This window comes from Heterodontus francisci, chromosome 26, assembly GCF_036365525.1.
Source record: "Heterodontus francisci isolate sHetFra1 chromosome 26, sHetFra1.hap1, whole genome shotgun sequence".
Taxonomy (NCBI): Eukaryota; Metazoa; Chordata; class Chondrichthyes; order Heterodontiformes; family Heterodontidae; genus Heterodontus; species Heterodontus francisci.
In genome coordinates, this window is record NC_090396.1 from 52732385 (window position 1) to 52752356 (window position 19972).

The following is a 19972-nucleotide window of genomic DNA, read 5'->3' on the forward strand; positions in this document are numbered from 1 at the left end:
TCAATTGTTTCTGTGACTTGATTTGTGAACCATTCTTCATTAACAGATGGCTCTGATTGCCTCCCACACACTTTCTTCTTCTTGTCTCAACTCTTGTCACTCTCCCGCATGCCCTCCATAACTCAATCTCTGCTCTGTTCTAATGTGCATCAATTGCACCTCTATTATTGTAATTAGCTATTTATAGCATTTCAAAATACCACATACACTCCCAAAAAAGAGTGCAGATTGAATAGTTCTATTCACTGGACAGACTTGGCAGGAAAATCAACAAACTTGCATTTATATAGCACCTTTATCGTAATAAAACATCCCAAAGGGCTTCACAAGAACATTACAAAGCAAAATTAGAAAATGAGCCACATAAGGATATATTAGGGTAGATGGCCGAATGTTCTGTTTGAAGAAGCCTTTTAAAAGGAGGAAAGAGAGACTGAGACACAAAGGCGTTTAGGGAGTGAATTGCAGAGTTTGCAGCCACAGCAGCTGAAGGCACAGCCACCAATTGTTGAGCAATTAAAATCAGGGGTGCTTAGCAGGCCAGAATTAGAGGAGCACAGATATCTCAGAAGGCTGTAGGACTGGAGATTAAGGAGATAGGGAGAGGCAAGGTCAAGGGGCACTTTGCAAACAAGGATGAGAATTTAAATAGAGGTGTTGCACATCAGGGAACTTATGTAGGTCAGCAAAGACTACGAGAGGGGTGATGGGTTAATGGGAGCAGTTTCAAGTGAGGACATGGGCAGCAGAGTTTTGGATGACCTCAAGTTTATGGAGGGTAGAATGGGACAGGAATCTGTTGGAAGTCAAATACAGAGGTAACATATATAGAGGATGAAGGTTCAGCAGCAGATAAGCTGAGGCAGGGTTGGAGTCAGGCGATGTTATGGAGGTGGAAATAGGTAGTCTTAATGATGGCATAGTTATGTGATCAGAAGCTTAGCTCAGAGTCAGATACCAAGGTTTTGTACAGTCTCTTTCAGCCCCAGACAGTTGCCTGGGAAAGGAATGAAGTCAATGGATAGGGAGCTGAGTTTATACCAGGGACTGAAGACAATGGCTTCTGTCTTCTCAATATTTAATTGGAGGAAATTTCTGCTTATCCAGTATGGGATGTAAGACAGTAGTCTACAATCACAAGCAGCGTCTGATTTGTTTGTCTGAGCTCTAAACTTTCACACCGAATTAATGCTGCCTCTATGGGTGGAAATTTTGCAACAAACAATACAATAATTAAACATTATGCCAATTTACCACAGAGCCTCCTTTGTGACCCCAAAATTGAAGAATGAATTTCCACCATCAGTTCCAAACTAGCTTTTTAAAATTATCCTTTCATGGGATGTGGGTGTAGCTGGCTATGCCAGCATTTATTGCCCAACCCCAATTGCCCTTGCGAAGGTGGTGGTGAGCTGCCTTCTTGAAATCGCTGCAGTCCTTGGGGTGTAGGTACCACCCAAAGTGCTGTTAGGAAGGGAGAGCCAGGATTTTGACCAGCGACAGTGAAGGAACGGTGATATAGTTCCAAAGTCAGAATGGTGTGTGGCTTGGAGGGGAACTTGCAAGTGGTGGTGTTCCCATGTATCTACTGCCCTTGTCCTTCTAGGTGGTAGAGGTCACAGGTTTGGAAGGTGCTGTTTAAAGGAGCCTTGGTGCGTTGCTGCAGTGCATCTTGTAGATGGTACACACTTGCTGCCACTGTGCGTCGATAATGGGAGTGAATGTTGAAGGCGATGGATGGGGTGCCAAATGGGCTGCTTTGTCCTGGATGGTGTCGAGCTTCTTGAGTGTTGTTGGAGCTCCATTCATCCAGGCGTGAAGAGTATTCCATCACACTCCTGACTTGTGCCTTGTAGATGGTGGACAGGCAATGGGGAGTCATGAGTAAGTTACGCGTCACAGAATTCCCAGTCTCTGACCTGCTCTTGTAGCCACAGTATTTAAGTGGCTGCTCCAGTTCAGTTTCTGGTCAATGGTAACACCCAGAATGTTGATAGTGGGGGATTCAGCAATGATAATGCTATTGAAAGTCAAGGGGAGATGGTTAGATTCTCTCTTGTTTGAGATGGTCATTGCCTGGCACTTGTGTAGCACCATTGTTACTTGTCACTTATCAGCCCAAGCATGGATGTCATCCAGTTTTTGCTGCATCTGGAAGTGGCTGCTTCAGTATCTGAGGAGTCACGAATGTGCAATGTTCAGCACCAATCAGCAGCAAACATCCCCACTTCTGACCTTATGATGGAGGGAAGGTCATTGATGAAGCAGCTGAAGATGGTTGGGCCTCGGGTACTACCTTGAGGAACTCCTGCAGTGATGTCCCGGGACTGAGATGATTGACCTCCAACAACCACAACCATCTTCCTTTGTGTGAGGTATGACTCCAATAAGTGGACAGTTTTCCACCTGATTCCCATTGACTCCAGTTATGCTAGGGCTCTTTGATGCCATACTCGATCAAATGCTGCTGATGTCAAGGGCAGTCACTCTCACCTCACCTCTGGAGTTCAGCTCTTTTATCCAGGTTTGGACCAAGGCTGTAATGAGATCAGGAGCCGAGTGGATCTGGCAGAACCCAAATGGAGTGTCAGTGAGTAGGTTATTGCTGAGCAAGTGCTGCTTGATAGCACTGCCAACGACCCCTTCCATCACTTTTCTGATGATCAAGAGTAGACTGATAGGACGGCAATTGGCGGGGTTGGATTTGTCCTGCTTTTTGTGTACAGGACATACTTGGGCAATTTTCCACATTGCTGGGTAGATGCCAGTGTTTTAGCTGTACTGGAACAGCTTGGCTAGGGGCGCAGCTAGTTCTGGAGCACGTCTTCAGTACTATTGCTGGAATGTTGTCAGGGCCCATAGCCTTTGCAGTATCCAATGCTTTCAGCTATTTCTTGAGAGGGCGGCGCAATGGTTAGCACCGCAGCCTCGCAGCTCCAGAGACCTGGGTTCAATTCTGGGTACTGCCTGTGTGGAGTTTGCAAGTTCTCCCTGTGTCTGCGTGGTTTTCCACCGGGTGCTCCGGTTTCCTCCCATTTCCAAAAGACTTGCAGGTTGATAGGTAAATTGGTCGTTGTAAATTGCCCCTAGTGTAGGTAGGTGGTAGGAAAATGGTGGGATTTTGGTCAAGAATATGGGGTTAGTGTAGGGTTAGTATAAATGGGTGGTTGTTGGTCAGCACAGACTCGGTGGGCCTAAGGACCTGTTTCAGTGCTGTATCTCTTAAAAAAAAAATCATGTGGAGTGAATGGAATTGGATGAAAACTGGCATCTGGCAAGCTGGGGACCTCAGGAGGAGGCCAAGATGGATCATCCACTCAGCACTTCTGGCTGAAGATGGATGCAAATGCTTCAGCCTTGTCTTTTGCACTGATGTGCTGGGTTCCCCCATTGTTGAGGATGGGGATATTTGTGGAGCCTCCACCTCCTGTCAGTTGTTTAATTTTCCATCACCATTCATGACTGGATGTAGCAGGATACAAAGCTTAGATCTGATCACTTAGCCCTGTCTATTGCATGCTGCTGATGCAGTTTGGCATGCAAGTAGTCCTGTGTTGTAGCTTCACCAGGCTGACACCTCATTTTTAGGTATGCCTGGTGCTGCTCCTGGCATGCCCTCCTGCACCCTTCATTGAACGCAAGGTTGGTCCCCCAGCTTGATGGTAATGGTAGAGTGGGGGATATGCCAGGCCATGAGGTTACAGATTGTGGTTGAATACAATCTTGCTGATGATGGCCCACAGTCTCATTGATGACCAGTTTTGAGTTGCTGGATCTGTTCGAAATCTATCCCATTTAGCATGGTGGGGGTTATCCTCAATCTGAAGCTGTGACTTCATCTCCACAAGGAATGTGTGGTGGTCACTCCTAACAATACTGTCGTGGACAGATGCATCTGTGACATGTAGATTGGTGAGGACGAGGTTTCATGGTCACCATTAGACTAGCTTTTAATTCCAGATTTGCTGATGGTGCAAATTCATGCTCCAACTTTAGGTCTCAGCTAGAGCTGAGAACACTTCAGCATCCAAAGCAGATAGCAACATAATTTGAAATCAAGTCAGAACAAATATTGCCACAAGTCCAAACCCTTGAACACTCAGACTCAATCCTACAATCAGATTTAATGTGTGTGCAGTCATGTATGGGTCACAAACACAGTGCTCTAGTTTCCTCAGATAACTAAAGTACCACTGTGCGGGAGCGTATCATTTGTAATGTAATACTCAGTCTTCAGAAGAAACTAGAGCACTGCTGCAATTCAGGGAGCATAACCCTACTGACACAATTGTAGCAAATAAAAAGGCATCTCTCTTGAAAAATGCAGCTAACTGTTGCATAATAAAGGCAGAGCCTACTTGTTGAGGGTCAGCAGGAAACAAAGAGGCCCTCTTTACTGTGGTTATGTGGCTCTCCGTTCAAAATAGGCAATGCCCATTTCACATTCTATTCAACTATTTAGCATTTATTACATCAGACTCTTGTAACTACTTAACATTTTGGACACCAGTGGTCATTTTATGGCTAAAATAAAAGCAAAATACTGCAGATGCTGGAAATCTGAAATAAAGACAAGAAATGCTGGAAACACTCAGCAGGTTATTTATTTACTTAGATGAGCACTTGAAACGCCATAGCATACAAGGCTACGGGCTGTGCTGGAAAATGGGATTAGAATAGTTAGGTGCTTGATGGCTGGCATGGACTTGATGGGCTGAAGGGCCTATTTCTGTGCAGTATAACTATGACTCTAGGTCAGTGACCCTTCATCAGAACTCAATTCTGATGAAGGGTCACTGACCTGAAACGTTAACTCTGCTTCTCTCTCCACAAATTCTGCCAGACCTGCTGAGTGTTTCCAGCATTTCTTGTTTTTATGTCATTTTACAGCTCCCTGACTACAGAATTTGAGAGAGTGACATCTTAGATTTAACTCTTTTCCCATTTATAAAATTAGGCAAATTTGTGCATACTGACTGCTTGCTTTAAAGCATTCTAGGCACATGTATACTTGAGAGGCCTGAAGCCTTGATATTGATTTTAGATTGACTATCAAAAAACAAGCAGAAAGCTCATTATAAAATTTATATTCGAGTCCAGAGTTCCCTTATCAATTTTATCTGAGAGCCCTTAGTTCGGCCAGCCCTCTAAGTAAATAAGATATCTGAAATAGCCAAAAGTCCTGTTTTACATAGAGAGAAAGATTATCACTACAGTAATCATGCGTGTAGTCATCTTTTCACCAAGACAGGAAGCATAATGTAGACAGCTACTGCATGTAGGATACCATACCATACTAAATAAAATGTCCTTCAGTTAGAATGATCAAGGTACATTTAATAAAAATCATAAAGGTTTAAAAAAAATTAATACAAAAACAGGAATAATGGGTGCAACAAGGTTACAGTAGAAACGCAACTCAAATAACACGTCAAATCCATAACTTCCAAGTTAGTTCATCTAAGTTGTCGATCAGCTATTATCCCATTGAATGGTGGAACAGGCTCGAGGGGCTAAAATTGCCTGCCCGTGTTTCTATTTTCCTATTAGAAACTAGAATAACCAGTCAGGCAATGTGCTAAATTTGCAATCTATGGAAACTGCGTTTGCCTGGTTGTAACCAAGTAGAGAAGTGTAAAATTTTCAGCAGTTCTGCAAAGAACAAGGTGAAGGAATAAGAGACCTTTGATTCAGGACTCTAATTTTCCCATTACTTGATAAACATACGTAGATGATGATGACATCACTACAGTACATACATTACTCCTGGAACATTCATTTCCCTCCCTCTATTGTAAGCACATTGTGGCTCTTGGCAGCGTATTTTCCCATTGACATTTGCAAACATCCATTTACTTAATCAAGTAGCCGTTTTGCAAGTATGAGTCAAGTTTGAGCACTAGGAGGGCACTAGAGCACTAGACTTCCTGCCAGGGAAGTCTGCAAGCAATATTTCTGTCTGAATGTAGCATTCATTTTGCTAATATCCACCTTTTTGAATAAATTGCCCAGTATACTTGAGGGGTTTACAATTTATTGTACTATTAAAATAGCACAGCTGCATAGTCACTCCTACATTGTGAATGAAGCATAAACATGAAGATTCATTATACTTTGCTGTACCTAGTTTTTACACTTGTACTCTATCTACTCTGTGGAGGAGTGTAAATCTACACACTATTATCTCAACCACTGTCTTATTTTATTGAAAGAAAATCTGATTAAAGCTTTTAAAATCTAGGATCCCATTTAAAGAAAAAAAAACAGCCTTTTAAACATCCTCCAGTATTCAGGATTTTGGTATCTGGCTTTCCAACAGATGTGCTAGTATATATGGAAAATATGCAAAGCAAGAGCAAACAGCAATTAGCGTTGAAGGAGGTGGCTATAGAGAAAGTAGTTGCATTGGTGGTTTCATTCAAAATTCTATAGATTCTGGAAAGGTTCTTGCAGACTGCAAAGTAGCAAATGTAACCCCACTATTTAAGAAAGGAGGGAGAGAGAAAGCCTGTTAGTTTGATGTCAGTAGTAGGGAAAATGTTAGAATCTATTATAAAGGATGCGATAACTAGATGCTTAGAAAGTAATGATATGATTGGGCAGAGTCAACGTAGATTTATGAAAGGGAAATAGTGTTCGACAAACTTATTGGAGTTTTTTGGAGGATGCTACTTGTAGCATAGATAAAGAAGAATAAGTGGATATGACGGATTTGGATTTTCAGAAGGCTTTTGAAAAGGTCCCACACAGGAGATTAGTAAACAAAATTAGAGCACATGGGATTGGGGTAATATACTGTTATGGATTGAGACAGAAAACAGAGAGTAGGAATAAACAGGTCATTCTCAGGATGGCAGGCTGTTGCTAGTGGGTTACTGCAAAGATCAGTGCTGGGGCCAAAAGCTGTTCACAATCTGTATAAAACATTTGGTTCCCACATCCAAATCAAATATTTCTAAATTTGCTGATGACAGAAAACCAGGTGGGAATGTAAGTTGTGAGGGGGATGCAATGAGGCTTCAAGTAAATGGGCAAGAACATGGCAGATGGAATATAATGTGAATAAGTGTGAAATAATCCACTTTGGTAGAAAAAGCAGGAAGACGGAGTATTTCTTAAATGGTGAGAGGTTGGGCAGTGTTGACGTCCAAAGGGACCTGGCTGTCCATGTTCATGAGTCACTAAAAGCTAGCATGCAGATGCAGCAAGCAATTAGAAAGGCAAATGGTATATTAGCTTTCATCGCAGGAGGTTTTGAGTGCTGGAGGAAAGAAGTCTTGCTGCTTTTGTATAGAGCCTTGGTGAGGCTGCACCTGGAGAATTGTGCGAAGTTTTGGTCTCCTTATCTCAGGAAGGATATACTTGTCATAGAGGGAGTGCAACGGAGGTTCACCAGACTAAGCCCTGGAATGATGGGATTGTTTTATGAGGAGAGACTGAGGAAACTAGGCCTGTATTCTCTAGAGTTTCAAAGAATGACAGGTGATCTCATTAAAAAAACTTACAAAATTCTGTGGATAACACAGGAAAGTGGCATTGAGGTAGATGATCAGCTATGATCTAATTGAATGGCCTACTCCTGCTCCTATGTGCCTATTATAAAAACTGCAATAACACACTAAAGCACCATACTGCATTAGCTTATTTCTACAGTCTAGCTCGAGTGGTATATTCGCCATAGGTTTTAAAACTCAAGCTTTTAGGCCCTTGGGGGTCCACAACATCATTTGATTTTGTTCTTTTTTCGGTGCAAGTGAGTTAATAGCAAATTTTAATAGCCTATTGCAACAGAAACAATGTATTCTGTATTACTCTTCTTTAGGTAGCTGCCAGTATCTTTCAGAAGTTGGGTCGAGGTTCTTCGATCCATCACAAGGACAGTTTCAAAACTGCTGCTGCAAACCACTGAACTTATTGTTAAACAGTAACCGTGCACCTTTATAATTAAAATCTATTGCTAAACCCAACATTCGTACTAAGCCAAAGTCTTATGTGTCTGGCTATCAGACATTTTGTTGAAGTTGAATTGACTGTTTAATCAATAATTCATACTAATTTCTTAGAATACCACAAGGTTAACTGTCTGCTTTTCCAAAAAAATTTTTTTGCTTCATAGCAGCTACTCTGATACATGATCCTTAATGCAGATGAAACTAATCCACATTGACAAAGAAGGCTACCTATCTGCCTTGTTGGTTGGGGAATTGTATGCAGCACAGGCTGACCTTATAAAGTTACATGGAGCGTACAGTACAGAAAACAGGCCACTCAACCCAACTGGTTTGTGTCAGTGTTGAAGCGCCACACGAGCCTCCTCCCACCCTACTTCATCTCACCATCTCAGCATATCCTTTTGCTCGTTTCTCCCTCATGTGTTTATCAAGTTTCCCCTTAAACACATCCATGCTCTTTGCTTTAACTACTCCTTATGCTAGCATGTTCCCCACTCTTTGGGTAAAGATGTTTCTCCTGAAGTCCCTATTGAATTTATTAGTGAGTAACTTATACTTATGACATTTAGTTTGGACAAGTGGAAATCTTTCATTACCTTAAAGACCACAATCAGGTCACCCCTCAGCCTTCTCCTTTCCAGAGGCACCAGCCCCAGCCTGTTCAGCTTTTCCTCATAAGTATATCCTCTCCGTTCTGGTATCATCCTTGCGGATCTTTTTGCGCCCTCACTAATGCCTTTGTATCCTTTTGATAATCTGGAGACCAGAATTGTGCACAATATTGTGCACAATTTGCCAAGTGTAGCCAAATCAAGATTTGATCAAAAGTTTAACATAATTAAGAAAATAAACACCAGAGAGAAAATAAAGTGGAATGAGAAAGGAGACAGCACAAGTGGGACCAAAAAAAAAATACCAGAAGCCAATGGGAAGGAATAAGTCCTGAAACTGAAAATTGGAAAGAGATCAATAAAAGAGTAGAGGTGACAGAGGAAACAAGAGATTACTCTGGCACTGAAAAATAAAGGCCAAGAAGAAGTCAAAAATAATGTGAACTGATACCAAAGTAAATACAAAAAACATTTTGAAGAGACATGGTTAAAAATAAAATAGATCATGACAATAAAGTAGTGATTATTGTAGGTAGAATGCAAGCCCAGATCTACAAACCCCAGTTACATGTCAGTTAGTTTTAATTTAACAGTTTAGACAAGGCTCTGCATAATTGTAAGTGGGATAACAAGCTTTATAAAAAATGTATGCTGGTATCAAAAGAGCAGCTCATCAATAACAGCCTGGATCATATATTGATTGATCATCTAGAATGTCCTAGTAATGCATTTCTTGGATTATAAAGACGGTTAGCCTGGGTATTTTGACCAGAAGCTCAGCTGTTTTATAATGCAGCTCATTAAAAGTGACTGGGTTACACCAAGTTTGCACCGATTAGAATGGAGTCACTGTTGCATAGGGCACAGTTCATACCTTGGAAACGGTATCCACAACAGATTACCACTGATTGTTATGGCTATCTTCTAAGTATATGCAACTGAAGGTATGTTGACATTTTAGAAGAAAATTGCATCACTGTTTTTCAGAGCCAGGATTGGTATGACTTGCACATGCAATGTTGAAACAGTGTTTATCATCAGGAAAATAACCAGCTAAGTGCAAATGCAAAATCAGACAACTGAAGGTAAGCAAAAAAAATCATTGCACTATTAAGAAAATATTAATTTCAAGATTATCTCAATCTACAATTAATACCTCAAATAAAGCCCAAGTCTTTAGAAAGGGATTCTGTAGCATCAGAGAATTCAGTCCACCATGTTGCTATCAAAATGATGTATTTCCTCATTAAACTCATTGCCGAGTGTGATGCTAAAGTCAATTTCTAGATTTACAAATCCAAGTCACTGACATAATCTGGATGCTTCCCTCTGCATTCAGCCTGCATAATTACATTTATAGGTTTATTTTCTCTCCAAACTTTTTCCCATACTCTCTGCTTTTGAAGGAGATGATTTATGCCGGCACAGTTTCAGAGATGTTGGGATTTAACTGGTACCTGGCCAGCTGGACAGTCTTCATGTGAGCCTGAACAGCAAACATACGTGAGTTAATTGATTGTGGAGGCAAAGTTCATGCCCAGTCCTGATGGCAATTAAACACAGGACCCTGGCTGACATTTCTTTGTAGCTCAGGTACCCAGAATCCTATTATGGAAACCAAAATCCCCCAACTGGACTGGGACCAATTTACCTAGCAGATACCGGAGACTGACTTAACCAGATTCTCCTTGTTTTCTGGTTGAGTGCTATAAAGTGCATTCTTCCACTGAGACTCAAGCAACCATTGGTGCATTGTGAACAGGTAGCCAGTGTGAAGTCCAAGTTAGTAACAAGCTGTTGACCAGATTAAATTTGATAGGCCTGATTATTTAGGTCCACTTGCCGGATGGGTATTGTCACCTGCCACGATATATCCAATAAAGTAAAACAGTCCACTACAGACCTCCTGTTAATGCTGACCAGCCAACATGAGATTTGCTTCTGCGGATTAAAAATGGCCATGTTAATTTTTCCAACCTACTCAGTCTTCCTGAGAAGTACTTATATTTATATTGTGCCTTTAATGTAATAAAACGTCCCAAGGCGGTTCACAGGAACATTATAAAACAAATTATGACACCGAGCCACAAAAGGAGATATTAAGTCAGATGACCAAAAGCTGGGCCAAAGAGGTTGGTTTTAAGGAATATCTTAAAGGAGGAAAGCGAAGTGGAGAGGCGAAGAGGTGTAGGGGGGTTATTCCAAAACTTGGGGCCTAGGAAACTGAAAGCACAGTCACCAATGGCGGAATGATTAAAATCAGAGATGCTTAATGAGACCAGAGTTAGAGAAGTGCAGATATCTTGGAGGATTGTGGGGCTGGAGGAGATTACAAAGATAGGGAAGGGGAGGCCACGGACATCGAGGATTTGAAAACAAGGAAGAAAATTTTAAAGTCAAGATGTTGCTTGACCAGGAGCCAATTTAGATCAGCGAGCACAGGGGCGATAGGCGAATGGAACTTGGTGCGAGTTAAGACATGGGTAACAGAGTTTTGTATGAGTTCAAGTTTACAGAGAGTAGAATGTGGGAGACCAGCCAGGAGCGCATTGGAATAGTCAAGTCTAGAAGTAACGAAGGCATGAATGAGGATTTCAGCAGTAGATGAGCTGAGATGGGGTGAAGTCAGGTGATGTTACAGAGGTGGAAATAGGCGGTTTTAATGATGGAACGAATAGGAGGTTGGAAGTTCACCTCGGGGTCAAATGTGACAGTAAGGTGCGAATAGACTGGCTTAATCTCAGACTGTCGCTAGGGAGAGGGTGCAGTCGGTAGCCGGGGGACAGAGTTTGCAGCGGGGACCAAAAACAATGGCTTCAAAATTAATGCAGATAGAGAAAATAAAGTTAAAAATAGGAGCACAATATTAATCTCCCAGTTTCCAAAAATTTATCAGTGCTTGAAACAAGTGTTTCCCCAAATTTAAAAATCTCTATTTAAAAAGTTAAATTAAGTGTTTAGGTATCTGCATCACTGACAGTCTGCTGTAGAGATCTTGACAATGACTTCCCTTAACCTCTTCACACTATATTTTTCTTTGGCCTCCTTATCTCGAGAGACAATGGATACGCGCCTGGAGGCATTTCAAAAGGAATGAACAACAACATATAGCTCCATGAGCAGCATTAAGGAATAAATCTCACCTGAGAAAATTCAAGTGCAACCCATCAGCAGAAGGAAAGACAGCATTATTTTGCCAACATTGGCTAAATAATCTTTGAAAAGAACATAAAATTTAGGTTTGGTACAATACCTTCTCTCCAAGCTATTGCCTTTGGATGCAGGAAAAAAGGGCCTAGTGATGGTGGGGATTAAGGAGTAGAATGGGTGGAAAAATGGTGTGTTAAGAAAATCCTTTCTTTCCTTCTGTAGTGATTAGTTCCTTACTGCATTATAACCTTAGGTAATCCTTGCAGAATGGTCATAGATCTCCAGCATCCATTCAAACTTAGATAAATACTTACCTGCCAACAGCAGAATCCACCCTGGAGTAAATTCCGACATATGGGCGTACAAAAGGCTGTATAGCCCACTTAAGGAAAATGGCGGAGCAGGTTGGCTCCTTGATCAAAGACTTGTTAATCACAGCCGGACACCCTCCTAATGGGACTTCGACAGCAACATTCCACCAAAGCGTCAGGTGTGAGGTCAGTGCCAAGCAGCAGCGATACCTCAGAGACTGCTTCTGTCAAAACACTGGCTGCTTTCTCTCCCATCACAAGATTTCCAAAAATGAACAACTGGAACAGTCCAGGATGCAGCAGTAAAAAAGGGTTGAGGAAGCTACTTTATCTGTACATGCATTAGCATTAAATCTTTCAGTAGCTTTACATTGTTCAAATGGTAATAGCACTTCAAGCCAATTGCATATAGTTGTATCCAGACTGTTTTCATGTCTCCTCTCAACCAACTTAGAGACTTAATGGTGGATACCCGGTGGTTGCCTGTTGACATTCTACATCATATTGTATGTGGCCCAGAGAGTCCATGAAGAGAATGAAGTAAGATTATTTCACAATTCCCACTCCAAACAAAACCTAAAAAAGGTACAGATTGGACTGCAGATGGATTTACAGCTTGCATTTGTGGCCCCGGGGTAAATGTAAACTCATGTTAACGCAGACACTGGCAGAAGTAATGCTGATTTTAGACACTAAAACATTGATGCTGCCAAGAGAAAAATTCAAATGCCAAGAACTAAGCTTAAAGTCAAGAATCTTAGGACTGAGACTCAAGTTAACAGAAGCTCTAATCCACATGCAATTATTCAGATTGTAATAAAAACAAAATACTGTAGATGCTGGAAATTTGAAATAAAAACAGAAAAAGTGCAGGAAAATACTCAGCAGGTCTGGCAGCATCTGTGGAGAGAGAAGCAGAGTTCACGTTTCAGGTCAGTGACCTTCCATCAGAACTAGCAAAGGTTAGAAATGAAATAGGTTTTAAGCAAATAAAGTGGGTTTGGGGCAAAAAGAGAACAAAAGGAAAGGGAACATAGGACAGAGGGTCACAGAGAAAATCTGACAAGGAGGTCATGGGCAAAGTCAAAGAGTGTGTTAATAGTGTGGTGAAAGACAAGCGTTAGTGCAGAGAGGGTGTTAAATGACAGAATAATGAAAGCCCTAGCCAAAAGCACAAACATGAAAAAAAGTGGGCAGGCACATGGTAAAAAAAATTGAATGATGAAACAAACTAAAATAAAATGAAATAAAAATAATAAAAAGTAAAGCTAAAAATAAAAAGGGGGTGCCAGTCATGCTCTGAAATTAGTGAACTCAATGTTCAGTCCTGTAGGCTGTAGCATGCCTAATCGCTAAATGAGGTGCTGTTCCTCAAGCTTGCTTTGATGTTCACTGGAACACTGCAACAAGCCCAGGACAGAGATGTGGGCATGAGAGCAGGGAGGTGTATTGAAATGGCAAGTGACAGGAAGCTCGGGGTCATTTTTTGGACTGAGTGGAGGTGTTCCGCAAAGTTATCACTGCATTTGGTTTCCCCAATATAAAGGATACCACGTTGTGAGCAGCGAATACAGTATACTAAATCACTCCTTCACCTGAAAGGAGTGTTTGGGGCCTTGGATAGTGAGGAGAGAAGAGGTAAAAGTGCAGGTATTTCACCTCCTGCGATTGCATGGGAAGGTGTGGTGGGAAGCGGACGAGGTGTCGGGGGTAATGGAGGAGTGGACCATTGAGTTTAATCATTTCAGACCCTCTGTCCCATCAACACCTTCCCTTTTGTTCTCATTTGCCCCACCCCCACTTTATTTGCTTAAAACCTATTACATTTCTAACACTTGCCAGTTTTGATGAAAGGTCACTGACCTGAAACGTTAACTCTGCTTCTCTCTCCACAGATGCTGCCAGACCTGCTGAGTGCTTTCCAGCACTTTGTTTTTATTATTATTCAGATTGTCCTTGGACTACTATGCACATCCTGAATTGTATAGGTTTCGCATCACAGTGGGGCTATAAAGACAGGGTGGGGGTGGAAAAGAGATAAGCATGTGCTCTGTGCTGCTACAGTCAATTAAGTTTTGCAAAACGCATGAATACAGTTCCCAAGCATGACTCAGTTAGTACAAGATTTTTTTCTTATTTACTAAATTAATATTTTATCACTCTATAGTTTTACTTGTAAGCCTTTTGCAGTACACGCCTAATTAACAAGCCTTCTCTCCCTTGGTCACTGCATTTATTTAATTCAGAAGTGGACTACTGCTTCATTTACTTGAATCTCCAAAGCTTTTTAGTAATATTAAAATACAAAAATCATACATAAATTTCAAACCTTGCTCTATTCCTCATTATAGAGAATTAGTGCTGTAGGCCTCGAAGGATTAAGCAGCCAATTGCTGCCATAGCAACAATCAATGAGAAAAATGAAAGGTCAGCAATGCAAGTGGAATCTGCACCTGGCATTACAAGCAGGATGATACACATCATAATCACTATTCATTATAAAAAATCACAATATATATTTCAATTTGGGATACAAAATTCAGTTATCACCTACTCATTCACTCAGGTTCAAGTTTTAAATGGCCCCAAGAACTGCAGGATTTCATATTTTTTAAACATAAAATCAAGCATTTAGTAGAATGAAAACATCTTTCAGAATACAACACATCCTCAATGTGCATCATAAGACTCTCAAATTTGAGGCCAAGCCTCCAAGGATGTCAGCCCGACAATGTTCCCAGAGAATAGTGACTCTGGAAATTTTATGTACAGGCATTTCCTGGAAATGTCAGTGGCTGAAGCAGTCATCATGTACACCAAATACCCTGAGAACTATCACCAGGTGTCCACTACAGATGTTTATGAAAGCAATGACAAATTGAAGCAATTAAATATTTTAAAAGCATTGAATGTATGCTCAGCAGGAACAACAAAATACTTCAGTCTGTACAAATTATTGGGGAGGGCTATACAGAGATATCACAAAAGCACAAACAATGAAAAGGTAGTTTTAAACTACAACTTCCAATACCCTTTAGAGAATTATACATACATAAATGTCAGTTCATTGTGTTCTAGGTATCAAAGGTACCATATAAAAATTCACTGATTTCATACAAATATGTCAGATTTACATGATGATTGAAAGCCACTTGGTGAAAATTGCAACTAACTTTCCTCCTTTCAGCAGCAAGATTAAGAAAATCCAAGGATGAGGAATACACTGCATAAAATTACTTTTGCAAATAGACAGGCATTTTAAAAATGATCAATTGAATGTCAGCGTGCAATAGACAGAGCTCAGCGATCCCACAACCAACGGATCAGATCGAAGCTCTGCAGTCCTGCCACATCCAGTCATGAATGGTGGTGGACCATCAAACAACTGACAGGAGGAGGAGGCTCCACAAATATCCCCATCCTCAATGATGGGGGAGCCCAGCACATCAGTGTAAAAGACAAGGCTGAAGCATTTCATCCATTTTTCAGCCAGAATTGCCATGGATGATCCTGAGGTCCCCAGCATCAAAGATGACAGTCTTCAGCCAATTTGATTCACTCCACGTGACATCAAGAAATAGCCGAAAGCACTGGATACTGCAAAGGATTTGGGCCCTGACAACATTACGGCAGTAGTATTGAAGACTTGTGCTCCAGAAGCACAAGCCCCTAGCCAAGCTGTTCCAGTACAGCTACAACACTGGCATCTACCCAACAATGTGCAACGTTGCCCAGGTATGTACTGTGCACAAAAAGCAGGAAAATCCAAGCTGGCCAAGTACCACCCTATCAGTCTACTCTCGATCAGCAAAGCAATGGAAGGGGTCGTCGACAGTGCTATTAAGCAGCACTTGCTTAGCAATAACCTGCTCATCGACGCTCAGTTTGGGTTCCGCCACGCAGCTCCTGACCTCATTGCAGCTTTGGTCCAAACATTGGCAAAAAAGCTGAACTCCAGAGGTGTTGTGAGAGTGACATCAAGGAGCCCGAGTAAAACTTGTGTCAACGAGAATGAAAATCAGGGGGAAAGCTCTGGACTCATACCCAGCACGAAGGCAGATGGTTGTGGTTGTTGGAGGTCAATCATCTCAGCCCCAGGACATCACTGCAGGAGTTCTTCAGGGACTTCACCTGCTTTATCAATGACCTTCCCTCCATCATAAGCTCAGAAGTGGGGATGTTTGCTGCTGATTGCACAATGTTCAGCACCATTTGCGACTCCTCAGATACTGAAGCAGCCCATGTCTGAAGCAGACCTGGACAACATCCAGGCTTGGGTTGATAAGTGGCAAGTAATATTCACACCACACAAATGCCAGGCAATGACAATCTCAAACAAGAGAGAATCTAACCATCTCCCCGTGACGTACAAAGACATTACAATCGCTGAATCCCACACCATCAACATCCTGGGGGTCACCATTGAGCAGAAACTGAACTGGACACATAAATGCTGTGGCTACAAGAGCAGGTCAGAGGCTGGGAATTCTGTGGCAAGTAACTCAGCTCCTGTCTCTCATCTACAAGGCACAAGTCAAGTGTCTGATGGAATACTCTCCACTTGCTTGAATGGGTCCAGCTCCAACAACACTCAAGAAGCTCGACACCATCCAGGACAAAGCAGCCTGCCTGATTGGCACCCCATCCACCCTTCAACATTCGCTCCCTTCACCACTAACACACAGTGGCAGCAGTGTGTACCATCTACAAGATGCACTGCAGCAACTCACCAAGGCTCTTTCCAAACCAATGACCTCTACTACCTAGAAGGACAAGAGCAGCGCATGCATAGGAACACCACCACCTATAAGTTCCCCTCCAAGCCCCACACCATCCTGAATTAAAAACAGAATGTGCTGGAAATACCCAGGTCAGGAGCATCTTTGGAGAGAGAAGCGGAGTTAACGTTTCAGTTCTGTGATCTTTCATCCTGACTTGGGAATATATCACTGTTCCTTCACTGTCGCTGGGTCAAAATCCTGGAACTCCCTTCCTAACAGCATTGTTGGTGTACCTACACCCCAAGGACTGCAGCAGTTCAAGAAGACAGCTCACCCCCACCTTCTCAACGGCAATTAGGGATGGACAATAAATGCTGACCTAGCCAGTGACACCAACATCCCACGAATAAATATGTTGGTTTTGTTTATTTTTTTTTTACCTTCAGTCCCTGCAAAGACTTTCCCTTCTGTAACAAGGTGTATAATACAATGACAATATGACATGATCAAACGAACAAAAAGTGCAAGTCAGAAAAAAATGGGGGATGCGCCAAAGCTACATTGATAGTAATTTCTGGCGGGTCAACCTAAAATGTGTGACAAAGTTAAAACCTGGTAGGATCCAACAGGGACATAAACTGCAATCTTACAATGATTTCACTGATACCGTTTTTAAGTGATCAAACAGTCCAAGCTACATCCCAAAATATCATGCATTCCACCACGTGGTCTGACCCTGATCTCCTGACTGCCAAACGCCTAATCTCCTCCTCTCCTATCACCATTTCAGGCTTGAGCCATTCATGGATGTGGCCACAGCATGCTCTACCCTAGGCATCTTCAGCTGTGACCAAAATAGCAACTATCACTGTCTTTCCTAGAACAATTTTAACTGTCTCAACCACTTTTTCCAACAAATATCATACCCAGTTTGTTGGCTGGAGACAGCCTAACATCCTTTTCCTCCACTAATCTCCACTCTCCCAACCTCCAGCCTGCTCAACACTACACTCCAGAATATGCACCAGCTTGTGAATAAAGGCCCTCCCCATCCACAACATCATGCTCCTCAGCCTGGATGAGTATATCAACAACCTTAGTCCTAGCTTAAATCTGGCTCACAGTTACTGACCCCTTCCCCTTTCCTTGCAACCATGGTGTACCATCCCTACATGTCTTCCTGCACTTCTCTGACATTTGACTATTACCACTTGGAGGTGGTAACTTCCAAGGTGCTGACTTTTGGATGAGATGTTAAACCATGCTCTGTCTATCCGCTCAGGTGAATGTAAAAGATCCCTTGGCACTAAAAGAGCAGGGGAGTTCTGAGTGTCCTGGACAATATTTATCCCACAACCAAGCACTAAAACAGATTGCCTGGTCTTTATCACATTACTCCATGACAATAGTGACTACACTTCAAGAGTACTTAATTGGCTGTAAAACACTTTGGGATATCTGTAGGTCATGAAAGGCATTACATAAATCCAAGTTCTTTTTTCACTCCATTCCCATGTATTGTCTTTTCTGCACGGTATACCTGTGAAGACCACACTCTTTTGATTCTATGTCTACCTTTCCAATGTAATCAGCATACTGACAGCAATGGCTTCTCTTCTGACTCCACATCGTCAATTATGGAGTATCCCCTAACTCCAAACATGGCATCCTTCTTTTCTTCATTTACATGCTGTTCCTAAGAGAATCGAACTGCAGAGATCTGGCAATTTTCATATATACAATGACAATGCCCAATTTTATCTTTCCACTATCAATCTTGACTCCACAAAGTACCACAGTTTTATCACTTTGTCATGTGACAACAACTTGTAACTAAGCTAGAACTCCCCCTAAATGCAACCAGTTTTTTGTTCAGGCTAAGTCACACTATGCACATTCTCAGAGTTCTATTTCCGCCCTGAACTAACTTCAAACTCTAAATCCAATCGATCTCCCTGACCACTTAGTTCCACCACCACATTTCTGTTATCTCAACTCGACTTTTCCAATGGCCTGCTTACCACTCTCCCAAGCTCCACGTTACACGAACTCCAACTCATTCAAAATGCCACTGTCCACATCTTGTCCTAAACTAAATCCCATTCACCCATGTCCTTGCCAACCTCCATCGACTCGCCTCTTTCCCAACACATACAGTTCAACTCTTTGTTCTTGTCTTCAAATCGAAAGGATGACTTACTCCAGATCCAGGGAAAATAACCTGTCAACATCCATTGTCCAGGTTCATACTTAGAGTATGTCCAGTGGGTGAAATGTTGAAAGCTTGGGGGAACTATACTCAACAGCAGTCAGTGCCTTCGAAGAGGAGGAAACCAGGATTTTAGAAAACTATACAAGCAGATTTACAGTCTACCAGCGTGTTTGTCAATGTTAATGAAACAGTGATTTTGTTGTCTGGAATAGCCACTACCCTATTTGTTAACCTTCCCAACGGACAAAAATGCGCCTTTAAAAGCGCTCTCTCAACCGTGCTGGGAAGCACCTTAAACAAGGAGCACATTTTGATGTGAGTGTACAACTCCAAATACCTTTAAAATGAAACACAACTACTTGCAACAAGATATAGAAGGACTTACCCTCTTAAAGCTCAATGTAGCTGACTCAACATCCCTTCAAAGATTAAATCAGAATTCAGATGTGCTCAGCTGTTCGCCAACCTTTTTCCTGCTAATCTGGGACACGTTGAACCTGGACAAACATTAGCAGGAACAGGTTCCGGTTCATTGTGTGTGTGTCAGAGGCAGATCCTGGATCGGAAACCATAAACGAAGCGAATCAGTCTCCAACAGCTGACTAAAATGACAGCTGCTTCCTTCCTCCCTCCCTCAGAGCGGCCTCCACGTCGACTCCACAGTCCCCCACCCGGGGGGTCAGTGACTCCCTCTCGCCTCCCATTAGTGGCACCGCGAGTCCGCAATGCCCAACGCCCCCCCCCCTCCTCAAATAGTGGTACAGTCTAACACGTGACTCGGGCCGCAGCCGCGGGTGGTTGTTATTGTTTCTTAGCAACGGGGAGCATGGCTGACGGGGAGAGGTAACTCCGTTTCACAATTTAAAAGAGTATTATTGTTGCTGGAAAAATCGAAGAATTGAACACCGTTTGGAAACTTTGATTAATATTGTCATTAAAAGGTTGGCTGCGTTTACAGCGCCCAACAACAACTTGCATTTATACAAAAGTTCTGATGACTGATCACTGACCTGAA

General features: G+C 42.1%; 1 protein-coding gene across 2 annotated transcripts in view; it reads right to left on the reverse strand.

Annotated features, from left to right (window-relative positions):
• Positions 1–19623, reverse strand: part of tbc1d16 (TBC1 domain family, member 16) — a 120368-nt gene extending 100745 nt beyond the window's left edge. For both annotated transcript variants that reach the window (XM_068058233.1, XM_068058231.1), the window contains exon 1: positions 19343–19623. The gene's annotated coding sequence lies outside the window, so the exon portion shown is untranslated. The remainder of the gene's footprint in view (positions 1–19342) is intronic.
• Positions 19624–19972: the final 349 nt, after the last annotated feature.